The 22,757-nt window shown below is 44.4% G+C and overlaps 1 protein-coding gene across 7 annotated transcripts in view; it reads right to left on the reverse strand.

Moving 5' to 3' along the window:
- Positions 1 to 22,290, reverse strand: part of TSNARE1 (t-SNARE domain containing 1) — a 442,869-nt gene extending 420,579 nt beyond the window's left edge. For 3 of the 7 annotated variants that reach the window (XM_085053689.1, XM_085053691.1, XM_085053684.1), the window contains exons 1-2: positions 22,230 to 22,290; positions 7,025 to 7,118 (exon numbers count right to left, since the gene is read on the reverse strand). The gene's annotated coding sequence lies outside the window, so the exon portion shown is untranslated. Of the gene's footprint in view, positions 1 to 1,417; positions 1,476 to 7,019; positions 7,119 to 22,229 lie in introns of those variants that run through there. The other 4 variants (XM_085053686.1, XM_085053685.1, XM_085053687.1 and 1 more) reach the window with 4 other exon arrangements.
- Between the last annotated feature and the right edge of the window lie 467 nt (positions 22,291 to 22,757).

Genomic DNA, 22,757 nt, shown 5'->3' on the forward strand with positions numbered 1-22,757 from the left:
AAGGAGAAAGCCTTAAAGGAAGTGAGAGATTTCAAACTATCAAAAAAAGAAAAAAAATTCTGAAAACAACCCAGTGGTGCTCATCTGCTCTCACTTTCAGACCGGTGCCCCAAATACTTTATTTGTATTTAATTTTCTGGTTCACCAACTAGAAAAATAACCCATTCCTGAGGCTTCCAGATTTATTTACACACTTGGTTAGGACTGAGCTGAAAACTCAAACCTGTCATTGAAGGTTTCAGGTGCTCCCAGCTCTGCTTTGCACTCCATGAAGGCTTTGCTCTCCACATCAGAGACAATCAGAGAATCAAGTAATCATCAAGGTTGGAAAAGACCTCCAAGACTGAGTCCAACCATTAACCCAGCACCACCATGTTCACCACTAAAACATTTCCTCAGGTGCCATATCCACACTTTTTTTGAATACACCCAGGAATGATGGCTCCACCACTTCCCTGTGCAGCCTTTTCTAATGCTTAACAACCCTTGCAGTGAAGTTTTTCTGAAAATCCCATCTAAACCTCCCCTTGGCTCTACTCGAGGCCATTTCCTCTCTTCCCATCACTTGCTACCTGGAAGAAGAGACTGATCCCCACCTCACTACAACTTCTTTCCAGAATGTTGTAGAGAGTGATAACATCCCCACTGAGCCTCATTTTCTCTGTGAGAGAACAACCCTGCCCAGAAGAAAGCACTCTCCATCCTACCACACCAGACAAGGTCCCACCCTGTCCCAGTAGCTGAAACTCAGGCTCTTCAGCTGGGAAGGCAACAAGATTAATTTAGCCCAAAAGAAAGCACAAGCTGCCTCATAGAGTTGAAATTGCATCTTGTCTATCCAAAATCTAAGCATTTTTTAAATTATTTTTGGTAAGGTTTTCTTCGGAATGAATCAGACTCTGGAGTTGGCTTAGCACACCAAGGCCAAAATGTTGGAGAGGACTGAGATCCATGAATCCACTTACAAGAGAGTGGAGCCCTGACTTTCATTGGCTTAAAATTATGTAAAGAGGCATCTTTGGGCTGCAGCTCTGTGATGAATTAGCTCTGACAAGGGAGGTAACTCAAGACCTCCCCACAGCACTCCCTCCCCACCCCACATCACGGCTGCCTCCCTGCTCTCTTGCTAATACAGGGACCAGCAGCTCATGCTGTAAATCAGATCAATGAAACATTCAGTTAAAAATAACAGCCCAAACCTCCTCCATTGCAGGAGAGCCTTTCGTATCACAAATGATGAAAGCTCATTTCTAAAAAAAGCAAGCTGAGCTGAGAGCAGTTTCTGAGAAGGTGGCAAAATAAACAGCTCCGAGCCCAGCCAGCAGAACAAGGGCTGGGCTCCTCCAAGCATTGCTGGGACCCCAAAATAACCCGGGCAGTGGGAAGACAGGTCTCAATACCCCCAGTTAGTGGCTACCTAGGTCAAAGATGGTGCCTGGGTCCCATCCTGGTCCGGCATGGTGATGACGTAGGAGCAGGACATTCAGAGGACACCACCACCCTCTATTGTGAGCTATTCCTTGGGCATCTCCTTGCCCAGTGGGCTGTGTTATTCCTGCCTCATAGCTGGTAGACAGAGAGAAAATGTTGGGATTCAGTTTCCAGGGTCAAAAAACATCATCCTCATGGTACCCATAAACACTTGGCCTGTGGTGGTTGCTGAAACTGTGAGAGAAAAGGGAAGCAACATCCCCAAGGTTTCTTACAACTATTTTTATGATCGATGCTGGGAAACAGGAGGGATGTGGGGAGTAAGTTTTTTCCCCTTTTTTCATGTCATCTAAGCACCCTCTAAACAAACAACCAGCTGTCCTCATCCTGCAATCCAGATGGATGTCCCTCTGCAGCAGGGGGACGTACCACAGCATCTCGCCTCGCATTTCCAGTGCTGGGATTCAATACAGCGACTGCGGCTTTTAATGCCTTTTACAAACATCTAATTCACTCTCTATTAATCCCTCAGAGCAGCTACTCCTTCATTTTACCCTTGGAGACACCAAGCTAAAATATTCATCGGCTTGAACACAAAAACCTACAGCTCTAAGCAGTTGTTGAGGACAGAGGACGTGCTGTTACAGAGTTCTCTGATATATACAGCAGTATAACACCATCCTTGCAATAAAAGTACAGAATGAGCTTCTAAAGATGCCTTTTTACTAGATGTTTATAAGTGGATTTAGGTTTAATGGCAAGCTCCTCTTGCTTATTTCTCACTTTTTCTCATCCTTCTTTTTGAGGGGAGGGAGGCTGACAGGGGCTGTTCTTTCTCAAGCTCAATATTAAATAAAAAGGACCCAAAATACATTGAAAATGCACTCTTAAGTCATGGCAGAAGGCATATTTCAAACGAGTGCAGCTGAAAACCTCCAAACTATCAAAAAGCTATTTCAATGAGGGATTTTCACTTACTCAAGACATTCAAGATATTGACACAACTTCTAAAACGATTAATATTTTCCAAGTATTTTAACTCAATTAAATGGACAAAATCTCCAGCACAGGAAGGTGACAACAGCCCCATGGTCCACATCTCCTGTCTTCCCAGGTTACAGAGGATTTCCCAAAGCTCATTATTTTCGGGAGAGCTTTCAGGCAGTCTCTCAGCTGACTCTTGCAGGCTATGTCCAGATAACCCCAGAAATCTCTAGTACTGAAGGAGCAAACCACGGAAGTGTGCACTAATGTGTGTATTCCACATCTCAGCTACAACAAATCACAAACACAGATCAGGACCTGACACACACTATTTAACTTGACCTTTGACTACAAGACAAGCAAAGCAAGGAGACTCCAGCCCATCAATATTCCTGACTCCACCAGCATTGAGGACATTCAGATCTCAAATCTTGAAGGGAAGTGAACAACAGCATTGAATCCCTGCAGTTGTTTCACCTTAAATAGACAGAAAGGGAGGTGTTGACACTGAAGTGATGCTTTGCAGTTCAGGCAATCTGTGTTCAACTGCCAGGCTTGAATAAGCTCTGGATTGCAGCAGGAGAATTAAAGACAAGTCACAGTTCCCTCACCTCATCCAAAGCATCCTGGAGCTGCAAAATGCATAGGAAAGACTCCTGGTTGAATGAGATGTTACTGTGCTTCAGTACAGCACAGCAAGGAATAGACCTGCATCATTTTAATTTTCTAACATTCATGTAGATCAAATTAAATAGTCAAAAAAATCACAAATGTAAAAAGATACAACAATTGCAATCAAGGTGGCAACATGTTCATCAATGGAACAGTTTGGGAGTTACCCTGAACCCACTTCATACCATTGATCAAGGCATTTCTTTGCATCAGCTTGCTGCAGTAGGCAGATAAAACGTAGCTGTGCTGTCTACATAAAACGTGTTTAGATACATAAATCCTCGCCAAGTGGCTTTCTATTTTGAGGCAAAACCAGAAAGAATTCTATGCTGCATTAAATATTTTCTTCTTTTTCCTATCCTCGACCGTCTACAAGATCAATTAAAGTGCTTTTCCATAAAACAGGCAGAGAGAAGCACGTTCCAAAAAATAAATAAATAACGAAGCCACTCATTGCTTTCAATATGATGCCTGAAGAAAACAAACCCTAATGACTTAAAGATTCCCACAGTGAAAAAGAAGAAAATGCTGAAGGTTTAATCATACACTTACAAGGCAACAAAATAGATTTCTCAAGTCTTAATATCTCTTGTGAAATTTTAAGCACTCAGACACAAATATTAGTAACATGCTGCAGCAAGCTGAGTCGTTTCCCCTGCCCTCGCACAGGAATATGTGTGAGTCCCTCCCTTGCACTCACACACACACATTTGCTGTTTCCATCACTTTCCTATTTGCAAAGAGATCCAAATGAAACTATGAGCACCTCGTGGTTTAACACCTTCCTTGCCTGATGGAGGTCTTGCTGTCCTGTAGCTCAGCAACCTCTGTGTCCAGCTGCACTGCAACATCTGGAAGCAGCAGCATGGCTTCCCTGCAGGTTGACCACCAATGTGACTCAAGGCCACAGCCTTGGCATGGAGAGAAAACACTCAGTTCATTCTCTCCCAGTTACCAACTGGAATGGCAAGTGAGGGAAAAGGGAGAGAGATCACCCACCAAGAAAACTCAACACCAACTTTATTGTCCCTCAGAATATCCTTTATCATGTCTTCACAAGAACCCATCAAAAACCCATCATAGTTTCTAAGAACGAAACTTTTGACAATGAGGGTGGAGGAACATTAGTACAGGTTGCCCAGAGAAGCTGTGGCTGCCCAGACAAGCTGTGGCTGCCCCATTCCTGGAAAGATTTAAGATCAGGTTGGACAGGGCAACCTGGGATAGTGGGAGGTGTGCCTGCTCATGGCAAGGGGATTGGAACTGGATGGTGTTTAAGATCCCTTCCAACCCAAGCTATTCTAAGATTCTCTGACCCTATCCAACCCCTTGTGCTGGCTGAAGTGGCACAGCAGGTCACTGACTATTTACCCCTGGATTTTGGGGGCTTCATTCTGCTCCCTGTCCCTCCATCTGTGGAAGTTATCCCCCCATGTTTCCATCACAGCAATTATTTCACAGTTTTCCAGCTGTATAGTAGCTTTCAGCTCCCATTTGTTTGCTGCCCATGCTGTGGGCAGTGGTGAAGATGCACTTCAGCTGAGCTGTTGACCCCAACACCTTTTTTGGGGAAGAAGCCCTAATTCCTGTGTGGCCATTCTCAGGCACTTCCATGGTTTCTAACATATCAATAATCCTGGTGTCTTTGCTGCTGCAGGGATCTCCATCCCCTACCTCCACTGAGACAACAGAACATAGGAACTCACTGGAACGGCATCCCATGATAAAAAAAAACCCAAATTCTGCTGTTAACACCAGGCTAAGAGCCAGATATTGATCTATTGGATCCTCCTGGTTCTTCCTCATCATTCCCTGCAACTGGAAGGGAAGAGAACACCACTTGTATTCCTTATTCCTTAATCACTCAACCTCCCACAAAATACAAAAGAACTGAGAGGAGAGAGAAATCACTGCTCTATACAACTGAAACAGGAGGAAAATAACTTGCAATAATAAAATTAATTAAAATAGAAAAGAAAACTCACACAAGAAAGAAAACCAAGCACCCAAGAAATGGAAAGAAAAGCTAAGAGGTGAATAATTCATTTAGGCAATGTGCAGTGCCCATATTGTATCTGAATTGTTTGCATGGAGGGTTCATGGTTTAATCAGAACTGCCAGAACAAGAAAAACCAGAGTCATAAGTACAACATTCATCTTGAGCAAATGAAATAGGTTTCTGGGTAAGGCATTTCCATTTAAAATTGGGAAAAAAATAGGTTGCAGTTTTTGAAGTGACCAGCAAGGGGAGTCGGTGCCCAGAGCTTTGAGGGAACCAGGCAGATGCAGTTTTGGGTGGAGAAAACTCAAATAAACAATTCTGAGGTAGTGAGATTGATAAAACATTGAAGACTGCCAGAGGATGCTGGAGGATGATGGACAGAGAGCAGAAAACCCACCAACCTGGAAAAGAGAAAGGGTTTGAGAGACACTTGACTAGAAAATAAAAGTCATGTTTTGCTTGGAAATTGGACTGTCTGTCCCTGCAAGACTTAATGGAGAGCATGTGATAGAGAGCTCTTGGAGGGGAAAAGGCAAAGGACAAATGAAATCAAGTCAGGGTAGAGCTTAGGATAAGAAAATAAGGGTTAATCTCAATATACTTCTGAGTACAATATTCTGGTAGTAACATGAAAACTCTTTGGCCAATTCCTCTGGTGGCCTTGAGGAGATATCCAGGAGGATACCAGATGTCTGGGAGAAGATGTCAGAGGACTAAGGCTAATCAGGCACCTTATCACTGAGCCCCAGGACCAGAAACAAACAGAGGAAAAAAAACATAAATAAAGACCATTAAAAAAAAAAACCCTCACGAGGAGTGGGATTTAATAATATTATACAGCATTTAAAGCAAAATGCCAGCAGTAGGAACTCATTAGGCTCTGTATGAGGAACAGCAGCAAAATCACTGCTGCAGCTCCAGCCATGCTGGGCTTGTCAACAGAAACGAGGCCACCCTGGGCTCTGGGGCCACGGGGAGGAGCACTCAGAGCTTTCCTTCCTCTGCCCCGTTAATCTCATTAACCTCGTATTTACTCTGTTGTTGGTAATTACTCAGAACGTTAATAGGCACAATTTGTGCATATTATTTACTGAATGTTACAAATCTCTTTAGCTCTGGGTATGAATCGGGGCTGGAACGTGGCAATGCTTCACGTGCTTTGGAAAATGGAGGTAGAGAAATGAAAAATATATTAAAAAATTAAAAAGACCTTTTTAGGATTTATTTCAAAGTTAGAAATTTCTTCAATATCTTAACTTCTCGCAAGATAACCAGTCAATTCAGATAAATATATAAAATCCATCCATTTTACTAATTCCATCATAACATCCTAAGAAGGAAAAACAGACACCAAACCAAAAATACCCAAGAAAATACTTATTTCCAACTATTAAGCTGGAGTCCATGAAACAACCATTCCAGCCATGATACAAATTACCGTTAACGATATTCCAGGTGGGAAAAACAGATGCAGTTTAAGAAAACTGTTATTGCTGTTAAAGAACTCCATAGGTTTTACAGACACAGTCTGTTACACCTTGAAAAATGGAACTTTCACTGACCATCTGTTCCTAGCAGAGAACACCCAGCAACTCTGGCTTTGGCCAGAAAACCCAACTCAAAGTCAACACACCATGAGCAGGGGACATTCCAGAGCTTAATGAACAGCCAGGATCAGATGGCAGGGGGAGAATTTGGATGGAGATCACCCAGTTAAACCCAGGAAACCACTGCAAGAGCAAAAGATGGCATCCAGAGGGGAACATCTGCAATCCACAACATTCCTACACCCCACCTGCAGAGCCTGGGTCTACAACATGCAACATCACCTCCAATGAGTTGAAAAGATATGGAGAAAACCAACCAAAATAAAAAACAAAAAAAACTGAAATGAGAAGGATTATCACAGAAAGGAAACAGCAAGAATTACCTCACCCACAATTTTATTCTGTTGTGTTGTGGAGCCACTTGTTGGGAACTTGGCAGCAAAAGCCCAACAGACCCAAGGCCCAGCTTGGCACTATTGTTTCTGTTCAGATAAAAGAAAAAAAAAAGAAAGAAAATCAGATGTGAAAAGCACAAACAGGCTTTTATCTGCTCTGTTTCCTTCAGTCTGAAGCTCAGGGATTCCCAAGACTGAGGTTTTAGCCGTATCTTTAGATTCAACTGGGAGTTTTCACACCCTGTGAATTTGTTAAACATATTCATATATTAGGCAAGCTTTGCTTCTGGCCTACACAATGTCTGTTGACAATGGAACACAAACCAAAAAAAGGAAACAAAAAACCACTTCTTCCCTTTAATTTCAGGGTGCAAACATAAGGGGATGCCTAGCAAAACACAGGAAGTAATTTTTATTTTCTGCAATTTGTGATTTCACATTATTGTCATTTCCCCCTGCTTAGCAATGTCATATTTTATAGTCAGTATTAGCCAGTCAAACAGGATCTGGTTTTAGCACATTTTTACTACATTTCCTACAAAAAGAAAGCCTGGGCAAATAAAGGGATTGCTGAGAGAGAACCACACAACTGAGACAACCAAGTGGACCCAGAACTGGACTTTTGAACAATTTCAGGGATGGTGATTCCACCACGTCCCTGGGCAGTCTGTTCCAATGTTCAACCACCCTTCCAGTGAAGAAATTTTTCTTACATCAAATCCAAACTTCCCCCGGTGCAACTTGAGGCCATTTGTTCTCATCAGGAATAGCATTTAAAAGGATCCAACAACTCAGATAACTCTGGAGACTTTACTGATATCATAAACTCATTTCCCACACACAGACTTTCACAACTGATTTTTATATTTTGGTCCAAATTTGGAAACTAATGCTTCAGAAGGAATTTAAGATGCTTTTAACGCAGTTTATTATGCTCAAATAAAAAAATAAAAGAGAAAAGAAGAACAAGAATGGCTGAGGCAACACAGGTAGAGGCACTTACACAGTATGCAAAGTAAGGAAATAAAAATATTACAAAATTTTACGGCACTTATTCCTCAGAGGAAGTGTTTTAATCAAAATGCTGGTATTTTGGGGCTGTTTTGAGCAGGAGGAGCATCACCACACAAGAGTTAGCCTTCCAAACTAATCATCAAAGCTTTCTAATCCCTCCTCATGATGGAGTGGTGGAGAAAGTCAAATCACATGGGATGACACTGGGGCCAAAGAGAGCAGCAAAGGATGCTGAAGGAGCTCCTGTCTTGAGTTTTTCTACCCTTAGAAAAACCACCCAATTACCCTTTTCTCCTCTTTGATTACACAATCAACTTCAACACCCTCAAAAGCAGCAGAAGTTCCAATACGTGGGGAAAAATAATGATTAAGAGCTTCTAAGCTAAAGCACAGTACCCAGAACCAGCTTTTAAAGACAGGATAAATAAGTAAGACCTTTAAATTTTAAGATGTTGCTCAGCAACACCTTGTCATGCCACATCACACAACACTTCTTCTTTGTTATTTCTCTGGCCAAAGGTCACAAGTCCACTTCCCAAGAGACAAGCCTTCACAGAAAAAGAGTGGTGAAACTTTTACATGCAACTAATTCGGGAACAATCCACACCTCCATCCTGGAGACCTTCCTAAGTAGGATTTATAGCAATTTAAGGTGGGGGGCAGGCAGGGAAATGACAAAATTTGTCTTAAATTGAGGCAGTCCTGCTTCAAATGAAAACAGAATTATTTGTCAAACACAGATTCCACCACTGAAATCTCAGGATGCTCATGGCTGCTAAGGTAGAAGTTTTTATCACCCTCAGGTGGCATTGGAACAAACCTTTTTAAACTGCCTTACAAGCAGAAAAACAGTGGTCATTTAAATTTCCCAGAACAAGCTAAACCCCATCCTGCCAAGTGGGGTTTTTAAGCATAGAAATCTGCTGGTCAAATTTCCCAGAAATACCATTATGCTCATCTCCCAGAGCACCCAAGGCAGCCCTAGGAGGATGAAAACCAATATTGAAATGATCAGAAACGCACTACATTGCACATGAGCCTTCTTGCCCAGCTGTCTTCTCCTTATCTCATCCTCCCACCAGTTCCATCCCCTGGATGGATCTGTTTTCTTCTCCAATTCAATCTTTTTCTGGTGTTTTTCTTCCACAGCAGGGCCTCTCCTTTGTGTCCCTCTTGCATTTTCCACACAGGAATGCAACAGAGACATGATCTTGGTTGGCATCCACAGGAACAACTCCATTATAGGGAGGAATTAATGACAACTCTGCCCACATGCAGGTTTTTTGGGGTTTTTTTTTAAGCCATCGTGTATGTAACTCACATGATGTCAGTACAGGAATATCACACTAAGGCTCTGGAAAGTAAGGGGCGGGTTTTCCTCGTTTCTATGGTTAGGAGCAATTTTAATGACCAACCTAAATAAAAAAAGGCTGGAAGAGAGAGAAAGTAGGAAGGAGTGAGGTGGGTGTTTAATTTTGATTGACAAGACAGAGCAGAACTAGTTAAGATCTGTCAACTGCCTGCTGAGGATCACAAATCCTCAGCACATTCTACGGCAGACAGAATTAGTCTAAATGCACAGCTTTACAAAAATATTTCTTATCTGCTGAGATCAGAGTTCAGTATTTCAGTTTGCCCACAGAAAGCAGCTGATGCCATAACTACCAAAGGAACCCCGGTAGGGCGAGAAAAAATTATTTCTTTTTTATTAGTAGTATTTAAGTATTAACATCTACAGTGTCTTAATTTTTGTCTCTGGCCTATTTATATATATAAATATTTATATAAAATGACAGCATTCTCAAGATTTTTGACAGCTACAACAAAAATTTTGAAGGTATTATCAAAGGCACCACTTTGGAATCACATCTGCATCACACAAAATGTTGTATAAATACAGAGTAAGGAGATAATTCCTGCAGTAAAGACCTTAAAATAGGAGACTGAACGCAGAAGGAGTTGAACATAGATTTGATGGGAAATTTCAGGAAACACAATCTGGAAAGACAAAAACACTGGCATGACAGTCAGCTGTGATGTTCCCTGAAGATACTCCACCAAAAAACAAGCTTTGGGGAAAACTAAGAACATTCCTACATTGATGAAATCATCAAGAAGGAAGAAGAATGGAGAACTGGAGACTTGGAGCATTTCAAAATCAGAAGTAGAGTTTCATGACCCTGGAGGGAAGAATCAACATCTCAGCAAGGCACAAGGTTGCTCAAAAAGACTAAACCAGCATCTTGTGTTTAAGGCCAGGGAGGAGCAGGATGCACCAAAAAACAGACATAAAGGCAATCCAAAGATGTGCCTGAACCAAACTGAAAGATGCTTTTCTTGTACTCACTCAGCGCCATTGGGATGCAAGCAGGACACAGTGATCTTCACAGGGCTACACACCCATTGAGCTTTGCTATTTTACCAAACGATGTTCGAATTTTAAGGAGAAAAAAATTCGCCAAGAGAGGATGGGGTTACCAGAGAGGGAAGTCAACAGCTCCTGAGATGCTTGCCAAAAGGATCTGCACTTAAAGCGTGCAGTTTTGGCAGAGAACATTCTCAGAATCTGATATTTAAAAGTGTCATGGTGCTGGAACGTATAATTAAAGTAAGAGGATACAAGTGAACTAAGATCAACACAAACTTGTATCAAAGTCAGAATGTGTTCCCACAAAGGCTCAGCCACCTGGTTCTTCCATGGTACATTCAAAGAGAGTAAAATTAGCTACCAACTACTTTTATTCCCACTCAAAATCATCCCTCTCCAGCCTCTAAAAGGGAGGGATTTATAACCATCTTCAAGAGTTAAAAAATCCCAAACAAACAAAAAAAACCCAAGCAACCCCCAAAATTCACAATAAGTTGTTTCATTTATTGCCAGTTTCCAATCCTAGAGCAACATATTTGTTGTGATTCAAACCTTTCCTTCACCCATCAGTGACCAGGCATCGATGGGTGAAGGAAACAAAGACTAATGGAAACACCTACAAATTCGTATTTTCTCCTCAAGAACTGGAATAAATGAAAGAATTCAAATACTTCATTGAGAAAAGTCCCGAGGAAAGACTTGGGGATATTGGTGGATGGGAATATTGACATGATATTACATATGGTAATATGGATGTCCCATCCCTGGAAGTGTCCAAGGCCAGGCTGGATGGGACTTGGAGCAACCTGGTCCAGTGGAAGCTTCCCCTCCCATGACAGAGGGTTGGAATGAGATGACTTTTCAGGTCCCTTCCAACCCAAAGAATTCTAATATTTTATGAATTTACTGCTGTTTCCTTCCCAGTAGTGCCACATTGAACTCAATAACCAAGAAAATAAACAAAAAAGACCCCAACAAAAATAAGGAATTCATATGTGATCTGATTTCTTACTGCAAGGTTTCCAACAGCCAAGCTGTCCATCACCAGGTTGAAGAGAAAAGTCAAAGCAGCATGGAATCAGCTGGCACAAGCTCATTTATAATCAAATAATGCCTCGAAACCTCCCAAACCAACTCTGCTGCCATCAGAGCCACCTCTTCCTTGGACAGTGCCCAGGAACTACTTGCAAATGAAATCAAACCGAATTTATTGCTTCTGCAAGCCTGGAAATTTCAGTTACAGAGGTGACGTGACATTTTGTTTCGCCAATGCTAATCTAATACCTTTTTAAAGGTGCATACGTTTCACCCTGTTGGCTTCCAACACTGAATTACCAGCTCTGCTAAGCTTCAGAATAAATGAGACGAGCGTGGCCTCCAGGCAAAATCCCTTTGCTGTAATCTTTATTCAAAACACACTGCTCCGGAGCCTTGCATGCATTGCCAAAAATCGCCTTGAGGTTTGCTCTTAAGATGGCAATTTGCATATCAACATTTTGCTGCAGAGCTTACCCAATGTCCCCGCTATTATTTTAATACTCAGCTGTGGGCGGCCCCCTGAGCGGCTCGCAGAAGTGTAGGCTAAAAATATTCCTGCTTTCCCCACTGGCTCTACACATGACCACAACTTGGATGCAAAACCGGGAGCGGTGGCATCCACCCGCCTCTCCAGGAGGATGGGCAGGCTCCAAGGTGCTCAAAAAAACATGGTAAGAAGGAGGAAAGCTCTGCATGGATGGAGGAAAAACGCACAGGCGCCGGAGGAGGAAGAGCGTGGAAAGTGCTGGTTTTACAAGGGAAGCAGGAGAGGTTTATCCGCGAGCGAGACATTCTTGGGAAAACACATTAAGAGGTAATAAAGCAGGTGAGGGAGGCACCGCCTGGGATATGAATTTAAGATGATGCTGAGCAGAGGAAGGGAAAGAATTCTCAAGCGCAGAACAGGAGCGATGCCGGGCAGATGCGAGCACAGCCTGATTCATGTTCCAGAAGGGAGATGCTGATCCCGCTGGCAGCACCATGTTGATGACAGCGCACGAAAAAACATGGATTGCAGGTTTTTCTCCTTGCCCTCCTCCCCTTTGCCCAGTAAACCGCAGGCTCAGAGGTTGTAATTATTTCTGGCAAGGTGTAAACAGGTCTGGGAAATGAAACGGAAAAGCGGAGCTATTTATGAGTTTCCACGCAGGGAGTCGGCATCGGAGCCTGGCTACCAAATCAGCAAGTGCAAGGTCACCCTGGGTCTGCTCAGGAGAGCAACTTTGCAAAGTGGTTTGCAGCCAGCCGGGCAAAATAACCAGGCTCAGTCTGCCCAGGATGGCAAGGAAATGGAAATGGAGGGTGGAGAACCACCAGAAGACTTTGCTTCAGCCAACGACGGCTTTATCATGACGCTGGTAGGCTTTGAGATGATGTTCATGGAGATGACATCCACTCATGAGAACCACCCGCCTCTCTGGGGTGGGGGACAGGAACAAGGAGGACATCAAGCCCGTAAGTCTTTCTCTACCTGATGTAGAGGGAGGCAGCCAAGGGACTTCCCTCTCTGGAAGTGTTCCAGGCCAGGTTGGATGGAGCTTGGAGCAACTTGGTTTAGTGGAAGATGTCCCTGTCCATGGCAGGGGGATTGGAACAAGATGATCTTGAAGGCTCTTTCCAACCCAAACCATTCTATGATCTACATGCAAATGACCAGGGGAGACCACTCATCCCCTTACCCTGCAGGCCACGATTTGCTTCCAAAGAATTGGATTTTTGCTCCAATCCAGGAAGTACCACAAATTTTGAAAAGTAATTTCCTTTCTGCTGGTGGAGAAAAGCAGCAAAAGCCAAACTCTCCCAGCAGGAGGATCTTAGACCCCGATGGGGCTGAAGGAGCCAGCAGCATCTCAAGCCCACAAAGCAGCCACCAAGGAAAACTCAAAAACTCTTTCTGGTCTCACCAGGAACCAAAGGAAAAGAGATGATCAAATTCTGGAAGTACAAGCAGAGAGGCAGTGAGTGCCCCTGGGGACAGCAGGACCTCCAGATTATTTTCTGCACACACTCTTTATGTTCTGTGCTCAAATGTCTCCCAAACAGGATTGAGATGCACAACCCTGTTTCTAAAGATGAGATTATGCTAAATTCTAGTTAATTTTAGAATGGATGGCAAGCACAGTGCAGTAGGAAAGGAGCTGGCCTGAAGACCTCAGAGCCTGTGGGACATCTCTATGAAAGAAAACAAAGGTACCTCTGAATAGTATGCAAAGAAATAGAAAAAAGAAAATAACATTGGTTTCCATGCAGAGGGAAGAGGATTTTGACAATTAAACTGACAGTATTACTGTAAGGTGAAGAAAAAGCCCAACCCACCAGAATTCCAATCTCATGATTGCTGTGTTTGAGACAAAGGAGAAGAAACCAGAGAAGGTGTGGATGCTCCATCCCTGGAAGTGTTGGATAGAACTCTGAGCAACCTGGTCTAGTGGAAGGTGTCCCTGTCCATGGCAGGGGCTTGGAAAAAGGTCCCTTCCAACCCAAACCATTCTAGAATTCTTTGAAACCCATCTGCTTCAGGCTCTGAAGATAATCAACAGGAAAATATCTGCAGTGAGACTCTCGGTTTGCTTTCTCAAATTCAAAGGTGTCTTGTTTTATTCAAATATTGCAATCCTGTTTTCACCATTTACTAAGATGCCTCTCGAATGTGCCAGTTTGGGCACTTGGCTAGGACAGAATCCATTACATTTTTAGAAGAACAACCCAGAGCTACAAAACCTCCCTGTGGCGCAGGATCAAAACTTCTGAGGGCTTTGGAAAGCACACAGTTCTTCTCTAAAATAGAAGTGTCAAAAAGCTTTGGACAGCATTTCTGGGGCTTCCACACCCACATTTTGCCACCTACATCCAACTTTAAGCACTTGCTGTTAATGGAAGCTGAAGGTCCTTGACACCAAGAAATCTGAGAACTTCTAACATGCAGTGGCCTCGACACAATTTAAGCACCATTATTCTAATAATTCATTCTTTTTACCTTATTTATCATTAGTAAAAGTAGATTTAGTAAAATGACTTGATTTTTCACCATTGCTACAGCTGAAGATAGCTTTAAAATCTGCAAGGGATGCTCTGTAAGAGGATGGGGAGAATCAGGACATTGGACAAACTTCCCTGATCACAGCTATGAGTATTCACCATGGCTTCATCCTGCCCACATCAATCCCACAGCACCTTTGGCTGAGAGAATACTTAAATTTTTAATTATTTAAAACAAAAGCCAAAAGAAACAGAGCATAAAAGCAAACAAAACAGCATCTACTATTATTATATATATATTAACTTTATATATATGTTCTTATGCACTATAGATATTACTTGTTAATTTAATAAAAAACATATATTTGTAAGTTTAATTTTTCATACTTTTTCACTGAGCATCCACAACCTGCAGATGAGACTGACACCAGCAGTGACAGGCACTCGGATAAGGGAGAGGTTGGGGATTATCAGGCACACAACAGAAGACATCAAAACATTTGGGGAAGGTAAATCACATCTCAAGCTCTCTGACACTACATCTAAACTTGTATAAATCAGGTATTTTGGAAATTAGGAGATTCTCATGAGAGTCTACAAAGTGAATAGTGTCACAAGGGATCACAAATGAATTGGTTTTATGGGGAAAAATATAGTAAAAGGCTGTATTAAGGTTTAGCTCTTGATTCACTCTGCACGAAGGAAAATCTGAAGATCTGCAGCTTCCAACAAGAATTTCTGTCATGTACAGGGTTATATTAAACAAAGTGTTACCCAGCAAGGCAGCACTGCTCCCACAGCCTCATCGACTTCCCCCATCTCCAAACAGATGCACAGCAGCATTTTTATCTCCAAAATTAGAAGTTGGAGCATGGTAAACATCTCCGTGCTGGGACAGAGGATGCTCCAAAGCATTTACTAATAATTCAGCTCAAACCTAATTGCAATTACCTACAGTGAGTTGAAAACACTGCTCCCTCTGATCCCAAAATTCCCATTCCTAGAGTGTCCAAGGCCAGGTTGGATGGAGCTCTGAGCAACTTGGTCTGGTGGAAAGTGTCCCTGCCCATGGCAGAAGGTTGGAATGAGGTGACCCTGAAGGTCTCTTCCAACTCAAACCATTCTGTGATTCAATGATCCTAAAACTGAAGCCATTGTTGCACAACTCAGAGACCCAGTGAAACATCATCCAAGTCTTCCCCAAACAGCCCAAGAGGATTTTGCTCACGTAACACACCCCAAAATTGGGGCACATGAGGTGGGCAGGCAGAACCATTGCATGAGGACTGTGGTAACACTCAGGAGATGTCATATGTTGGGAAATCATAGAATCACAGAATGGTTTGGGTTGGAAAGGACCTTAAATGTCTCATTCTACACCCTGCCATGGGCAGGGACACCTTCCTCTAGACCAGGTTGCTCAGCTCCTTCAGCTGAAAGCCATTCTCCCTTGTCCTATCACAAATAAATAAGGGAATTTCAAAGCACGGGGAGAAAGATGAAGAAAAACAGCATTCCCGGCTGTATATGGGATTTTTTACATAGCAGCCATTAATAGCAAGTTTGAGAATTCCCTCATACCATATTTGAGTCTCTGGCATCTCACACTGCCAAGAAATGGGTTAATCCAAAAATTTGGGTCATAACACCTCCAAATCTGCCTGGTTTTTCACATGTAGAAAAATAAAGGAGGCACCTCTCTCCTCCACACAGGAGCATCACAAGATTATTCATTATAAATGGGAAAAAAAAGCAACAGGTTTCAGCAATGAGTGTGATCAAAGTCTCTCGTGGAAGAAGAAAATGTTTTATTTTACAGAAATAAAGAGCTATGGCAACAGCTCTGGAATAAAATCCTACAGCACGGCTGTCTCCTGCACTCCTTTACTCCATGCACCAGATGATGGAGGAGTCCTACAAGGGGAAAAAAAATACATGGCCAAGTTATTCAAGACTAGAATGACAATAAATGTATGCAGAGAGGAGAAGGAGGACAAATAAAGTCCTCAATAACCTCAAAAAATCGTATTTTTGCAATGCCTGGCTTTGCAGCAGGGGGGACAGGGGAGTGAGAACAAAACAAATGCTACACATTGAAGAGCATCAAACATTTTGCAGTTATTTTCTGCTTTTATTTAGGGAAGGGATGACAGAGAGAGTGAAGAGAAATCACCACCTAACCCAATATTAGTATTTACTTTAAAAAAAAAAGGCAACGCATAAAAAAAAAAAAAAAAAAAGGTAAATATAGGTATTGCAGCCGAGTTTGACTTCATTCAGGTAGAAGCTGGAAAATATTTTCCAGATTTTGCTTGCAGCAACCCAGCAGATGAACTGCCAACACACCTAAACTGCCCTTGGGAGAGCTTTTCCCCACAGCTCTGCATCCCAGGAAAAAAACATTTTCAAGAACACCTGCTGATACACCATTTCTTCTTATTTTTTGTAGCAATCTTCAGGATATATTTAAAAAGCACCTGATCACCAATGCAATCTTTGCTCTTCTAATGAAGCTGCACACAAAATGGACATAAAAAAAAGATAATCCATCGTGTCCCTTTTTTACTTTAGTTAAATGCTATTTTTTCCATCATCAGAAACACTGCAAAGCAGAGATGTGCCCATGCACTGCAACAAAGAGATGGCACCTGCCTACTGAATTTCCTGACTAGTGACACTATGAAGAAAAAGAGTTTTAAATAGAAACCTCCCTGCAAGTGTTAAACCAGATTAATTTAACTCTTGCGTTATTTTAATCTTAGACATCGCCATTTGCAAGGCAAGCAGAAAAAAAAAATAGGGAGTAGGATTCTTATCTTGACCATAATCTTTAGGAAACACAGTGCATTATTAAAAACCACAAATAACCTTTCTGACAGCAAAATACAGACACTTCTGGCTCTTTTGCAGCAAGAAAAGAGCTCAAATATTTTATGAAGCTTTCTGAGCACTCAACAAAGTGATGGGCAGAGCTTCCCTCCAGCCTTGCTGTGCCCAACACTGCTGCCAAAAACACCAACGCAAGTTTGGGGCCAAAATTTGGATTTGCACGTGGCAAAAAGTGTTCTGAAAAATACAGTGCAGGTTGGTGATGCCACTGAGGATCAAGTTTTGCAGCATTTCCACTGCAAGCACTGTCATGGAAGGACACTCTGGTACTTCAGCTGAGAGTTAGGCTCATGCTTAAAAAGCTAGAATAAGTTTAGACCTAGTGGATCCTGTCATAGGCAAACACACACATTCTAGTGGTCAGGAATCATGGAATGGTTTGGGTTGGAAAGAACTTGCCAGATCATGCAGTTCCAATTCCTCTGCTATGGGCAGGGGCTCCTTCACTAGAGCAGGTTGCTCCATGCTCCATCCAAACTGGCCTGGAACACTTCAAGGCATGAGGCATCCACAACTTCTCTGGAAAACTTGTGCCAGGGCCTCACCACCCTCACAGTAAAGAATTTTGTTCTAGTATTGAATCTAAACCTACTCTTTATCAGTGGGAAGCCATTCCCCCCTGTCATATCACTCCAGGCCCTTCTCCAAAGTTCCTCTCCAGATCTCTTGGGGCCCCTGCAGGCACTGGAAGGGACTTCATGCTCTCCCTGGAGCTTTCTCCAGGATGAATATCCCAGCTCTCCCAGCCTGTCTACAGAGCAGAGGGTCTCCATCCCTCTAATCACCTTTGTGGCCTCCTCTGGACTCTCTCCAACAGCTCCATGTTCTTCCTGTGCTGAGACCCCAAACCTGGATGCAGTTCTCCAGGTGGGTCTCAGCAGAGTGGAGCAGGAGGGGAGAATCCCCTCTCACCTGCTGCCCACCCCACTGTGGATGCAGCCCAGGATACAAATGGATTTCTGGGCTCCAAGGGCACGTGGGTCATGTCCAGCCTCTCCTCCACCTGCACCCCCAAGTCCTTCCCAGGGCTGCTCCTGATCTGTTCATCCCCCAGTATGGACTGACATCAGTGATTGAAACACAGGACCAACCATGTCCTGGGTGGAAAGACCCAGTCATTCATCCATCCATCCATCCATCCATCCATCCATCCATCCATCCATCCATCCATCCATCCATCCATCCATCTTTCCAGTGCAAGCAGCCTTTGGCCTGACAGTGACAATTCCCAATTCCAGCCCTAAATAAAGCAGTCAGAGGCTCCTCCTGCACCCCCAAAACCCTCAGGTGTCACCAATTTGCAGTCCCCCAAAGCAGCAGAAACCCTTGGAAGGTCCATAAAAATCCTAGTGAGAGCCACCAGCTCACCCCACTGCACAAAGTAGGTGAGCTGTAGGAAGGAGAATAATAAGGATGGGCAAAGCAAATTAAAAGTTTTCAACAGCTCATTTGACTTTCATCGAGCAGAATGTGTTTATGGTACAGGCAGAGAATCGAAAGTTTTATTTTTATCTTGATATTATTTACCCTTTCACACTTGCTATTTAAATATTCCTGAAATCCCAGAAGAGCTAACAATTCAAAATACCATTTGATATATATATTTACAAGGAAGGGGAAGCACAGACTCATTCATCTTCAGATTCCCTCTTATTTTTTTCAATTAGATTTTAAGTGCTTTAATATAAAGGTGCAAATTTATTGAGACACAGAATAATTATTTCTCCTCCACTCCCAGTTAAGATCCTCCAGATCCAGAGCAGGTATCTCACTTGCTGGGAGACCTGCTCACACCAGAGGATCCCACCTGATGAGGAGCAAATGATGAGAGGTTTAAAATATTTTTAAAAAACCCAAAACAATAAATCAAGAGTTGTGAGAAAATTATTGAGATTGCTTACACAAGAGAAGGGTAGGAATAAAGGTTTTAATATTGAAATTTCTGTTCTACCAGTCCCTGTAGCCAATCTCAACTGAATAACTTGCAATCATAGAATCACAGATCGTTTTGGGTTGGAAGGCAACTTTAGGACCATCCAGTTCCAACCCCCTGCAATAGGCAGGGACATCTTCCACCAGACCACATTGCTCCAAGTCCCATCGAACTTGGCCTTGAATATTTTCAGGGATGAGGCAGCCATAGCTTCTCTGGGCAACCTGTGCCAGGGCCTCACCACCTTCTGAGTCAAGTCTTGCTTTAAACACAGTAACAGGAGGAAACAGGGATGGAATCTGAATCAGGAGCCTGGACTATGCAGGACACATGGCTGCACTGCTCAGCCTCTCCCATGGCCATCAAAGCTGCACCAGTGGTCAGGATAATTTTTAATTGCATTAATAAACAAAAGCAAACCAGCAAGGTGGGAGGCCTTGGAGAGAGCAAGAAGGGTTATTTGTTGCTTGTATGGCAACTGGAAAGTGGGAATCAGCACATTTAACACCCCAGGAAAAGTCCAGAGACAAACCTGAGGACCAAAGGGAAAAGGATGTTGCAGCTGGTGAACACAGCAGAGCAGGAAAGCAACAAGGGGTCAAACTGCCTTGAGTCATCCAGGATTAAAAAAAACTGAATTTGCATCAACACCATCAAGAGGGATTTTCCAGAAGGGCATGGGGTGATAGGACAAGGGGGAATGGCATTACGTTAAATGAGGGTAGGTTTAGATTGGATATCAGGAAGAAATTCTTCCCTGCCAGGATGGTGAGACACTCAAGAGAAGCTGTGGCTGCCCCATCACTGGAAGTGCTCCATGGATGGTGTTTAAGGTCTCTTCCAACCCAAACCATTCCATAAGTCCATGATTAACACTCCAAAATACAGCCAGAGTTCAACCTGGAGATGAGATAAAAAAGAACATCACAGATGGAAAAGATGGCACAGCAGGAGAGCATCATGGGGTCAGACAGCAGCTGGCCTGAGTCAGTGATGATTTAAAGACCAGAAACACCTGCATGGACACCTGGACCACAGCAATACAGAGCCCAGCAAGGCAGGATGGGGCCCTGTGTGTTCACAGCCTCACTGCAAAGGGAAAAACCAGCCTGGAAAATGGGATAAATGCTTGATAAACTATAAAACTTACAGCTAAACACAAAAATAAAACCAAAAAAAAAAAAAAAAGGGTGGGGGAAAACACTCATAATTCCATCAATTCTTCCCAGTCCACAGCACACACAGCTAGCAAAAATTTAGGATTCAGTCTGCTGAATCCTAAATCCTTTGTGCAGAATGAAGCACAAAGCAAAACTTGAGGCCACCACCCCACGCAAGGGCGTGCAAACAAACAACCGCTTGTTCCTGCTGCACCCCCAGACACAAGGATGCACCTCAAGCTCCAAAATGCCACGGAAAACTTCAAATGCAAACAAGCAGAGGGTTCTGCAGAGCATATTCTGCGTGCTGGTGGCAGAATGAAACGTGCTTTTAGGCTTCCAAAACCCTCTGCTTTTTGATATGCAGACAAAGACACGGAGCAGTTCCATGGGAACACGAGGTTTCCCCGGCAAAGTCCACTCCAGCGCCAGATGCCGGAGGTTAATTGTACCCCACAGCTCAGGGGAGCTTTTATTAAAAGCTTCAAACCACAAACACTTTTTCGAAGTACAAAAGCAACAAAAAAAGTTTCTGCAGTCAGCCGAAGACCACTGCAGAAAGCGGCGCTTTGTACATTTAAAAGCGGTTTTATTTCCTCTCCTTGTACTTCCAAATCTATCCCACTGCCTCAAGCTCCCTGAATTAGCCTGGAAGGGGGAAAAAGTGATAAATAAACAACATCATGCCCTCTGTGAGGTTAAAATTGAGCCAAAACCTAGCAGGTAACAGCCCAGGAGCAGTTCTCAATGTTGTCACTGTGCTGGAAATCGGTAATTCAGGATTTCTTCGTGTTGAGCTACTGTGGGACAGTGGCAGTCTGGGTGCAGGGACATCCCAGCCTCACCCAGTCAGCGGTGACATGGGACACAGGTGTGGTCCACAGCACCCTTGGCATGTGTGTCCCTCCCTGCACAGCCCTGGGCAAGGCCAGCCCTGTCCCCAAATCGCTCATTGCACACATACAACCCTGTGCAACAGCAGTCCTAGACCCTAATTCCACATGCAGTCCCTGTGCCAGCCTTGTCCCCATGTCACACACACCCTGTGAAGGGCCAGCCCTGTCCCCATGTTACACATTGCCCCCTGTACCAGGCCAGTCCTGTCCCCATGTCACACATCCCACTGTGCCAGCTCTGTCCCCATGTCACACATCCCACTGTGCCAGCCCTGTCCCCATGTCACACATCCCACTGTGCCAGCCCTGTCCCCATGTCACATACACACACCCCACAACCTACAGCAGCCCAGCCCTGTCCCCATGTCACACACACATACACACCCGTGCCCAGCCAGTCCTGTCTCCTTTGTCACACCCTCTCTGTGGCAGCCTTGTCCCCATGTCTCACAACCACCGTGCCAGCCCTGTCCCCATGTCACATACCCTCTGTGCCAGGCCAGACCTGTTGCCGTATAGCAAACACAGCCCAAACCGGGCCAGGTCAGCCCTATGCCCATGTCACACACACACCCACATCTGTCCCCGTGTCTCACAGACGGACAGTGCCAAGCCAGCCCTGTCCCCGTGTCACACACACACACCTGTCCCCGTGTCACACATGCACACACAGTGCCAGGCCAGCCCTGTCCTCCTGTCACACACACACACTCCAACCTGTGCCAGGCCAGCCCTGTCCTCCTGTCACACACACACTCCAACCTGTGCCAGGCCAGCCCTGTCCCCGTGTCACATACACACACACCCAGCGCCAGGCCAGCCCCGATCCTCTATCACGCAGACCCGGTGCCAGCCGTGTCCCCGCGCTCCCAGGCCGTGTCACCGCCGTGTCCCCACAGCGCGACCAGCGCCGCCCCTCACCTGCCGCCGCGCGCCCGTCACCGCCGGCACCCAAACATCACGTGACCGATGAGGCCCCGCCCACCGCGGCCACGTGCCCCTCCCTTCCCCCCATCGTTGTAGTCCCCATCCCGCAGGTGCCGCCGGCAGCGCCCCGCGCTTTGGACTACAACTCCCATAGTGCACGGCGACAGGGCGTCCATCCCCTTCACGCGGCTGCCAATCGGAGGAGAGGACAGCCCGAGGGGGCTCCGCCCACCTCCCCTCAGCACCTCCCTCCTCAGGGCGCGGCCGGGGCTCTTCCTCAGGAGGTGTTCCCCTGAGGAGGTGATCCCCCTCAGGAGGTGTTCCCCTCAAGAGGTGTTCGCCCTCAGGAGGTGATCCCCTCAGGAGGTGTTCCCCCTCAGGAGGTGATCCCCTCAGGAGGTGATCCCCCTCTGGAGGTGATCCCCCTCTGGAGGTGATCCGCTCACGAGGTGTTCCCCCTCAGGACGTGCTCCCCCTCAGGAGGTGATCCCCCTCAGGAGGTGATCCCCCTCTGGAGGTGAT

This window comes from Lichenostomus cassidix, chromosome 2 (genome assembly GCF_008360975.1).
Source record: "Lichenostomus cassidix isolate B80296 chromosome 2, HeHo_3.0, whole genome shotgun sequence".
Taxonomy (NCBI): domain Eukaryota; kingdom Metazoa; phylum Chordata; class Aves; order Passeriformes; family Meliphagidae; genus Lichenostomus; species Lichenostomus cassidix.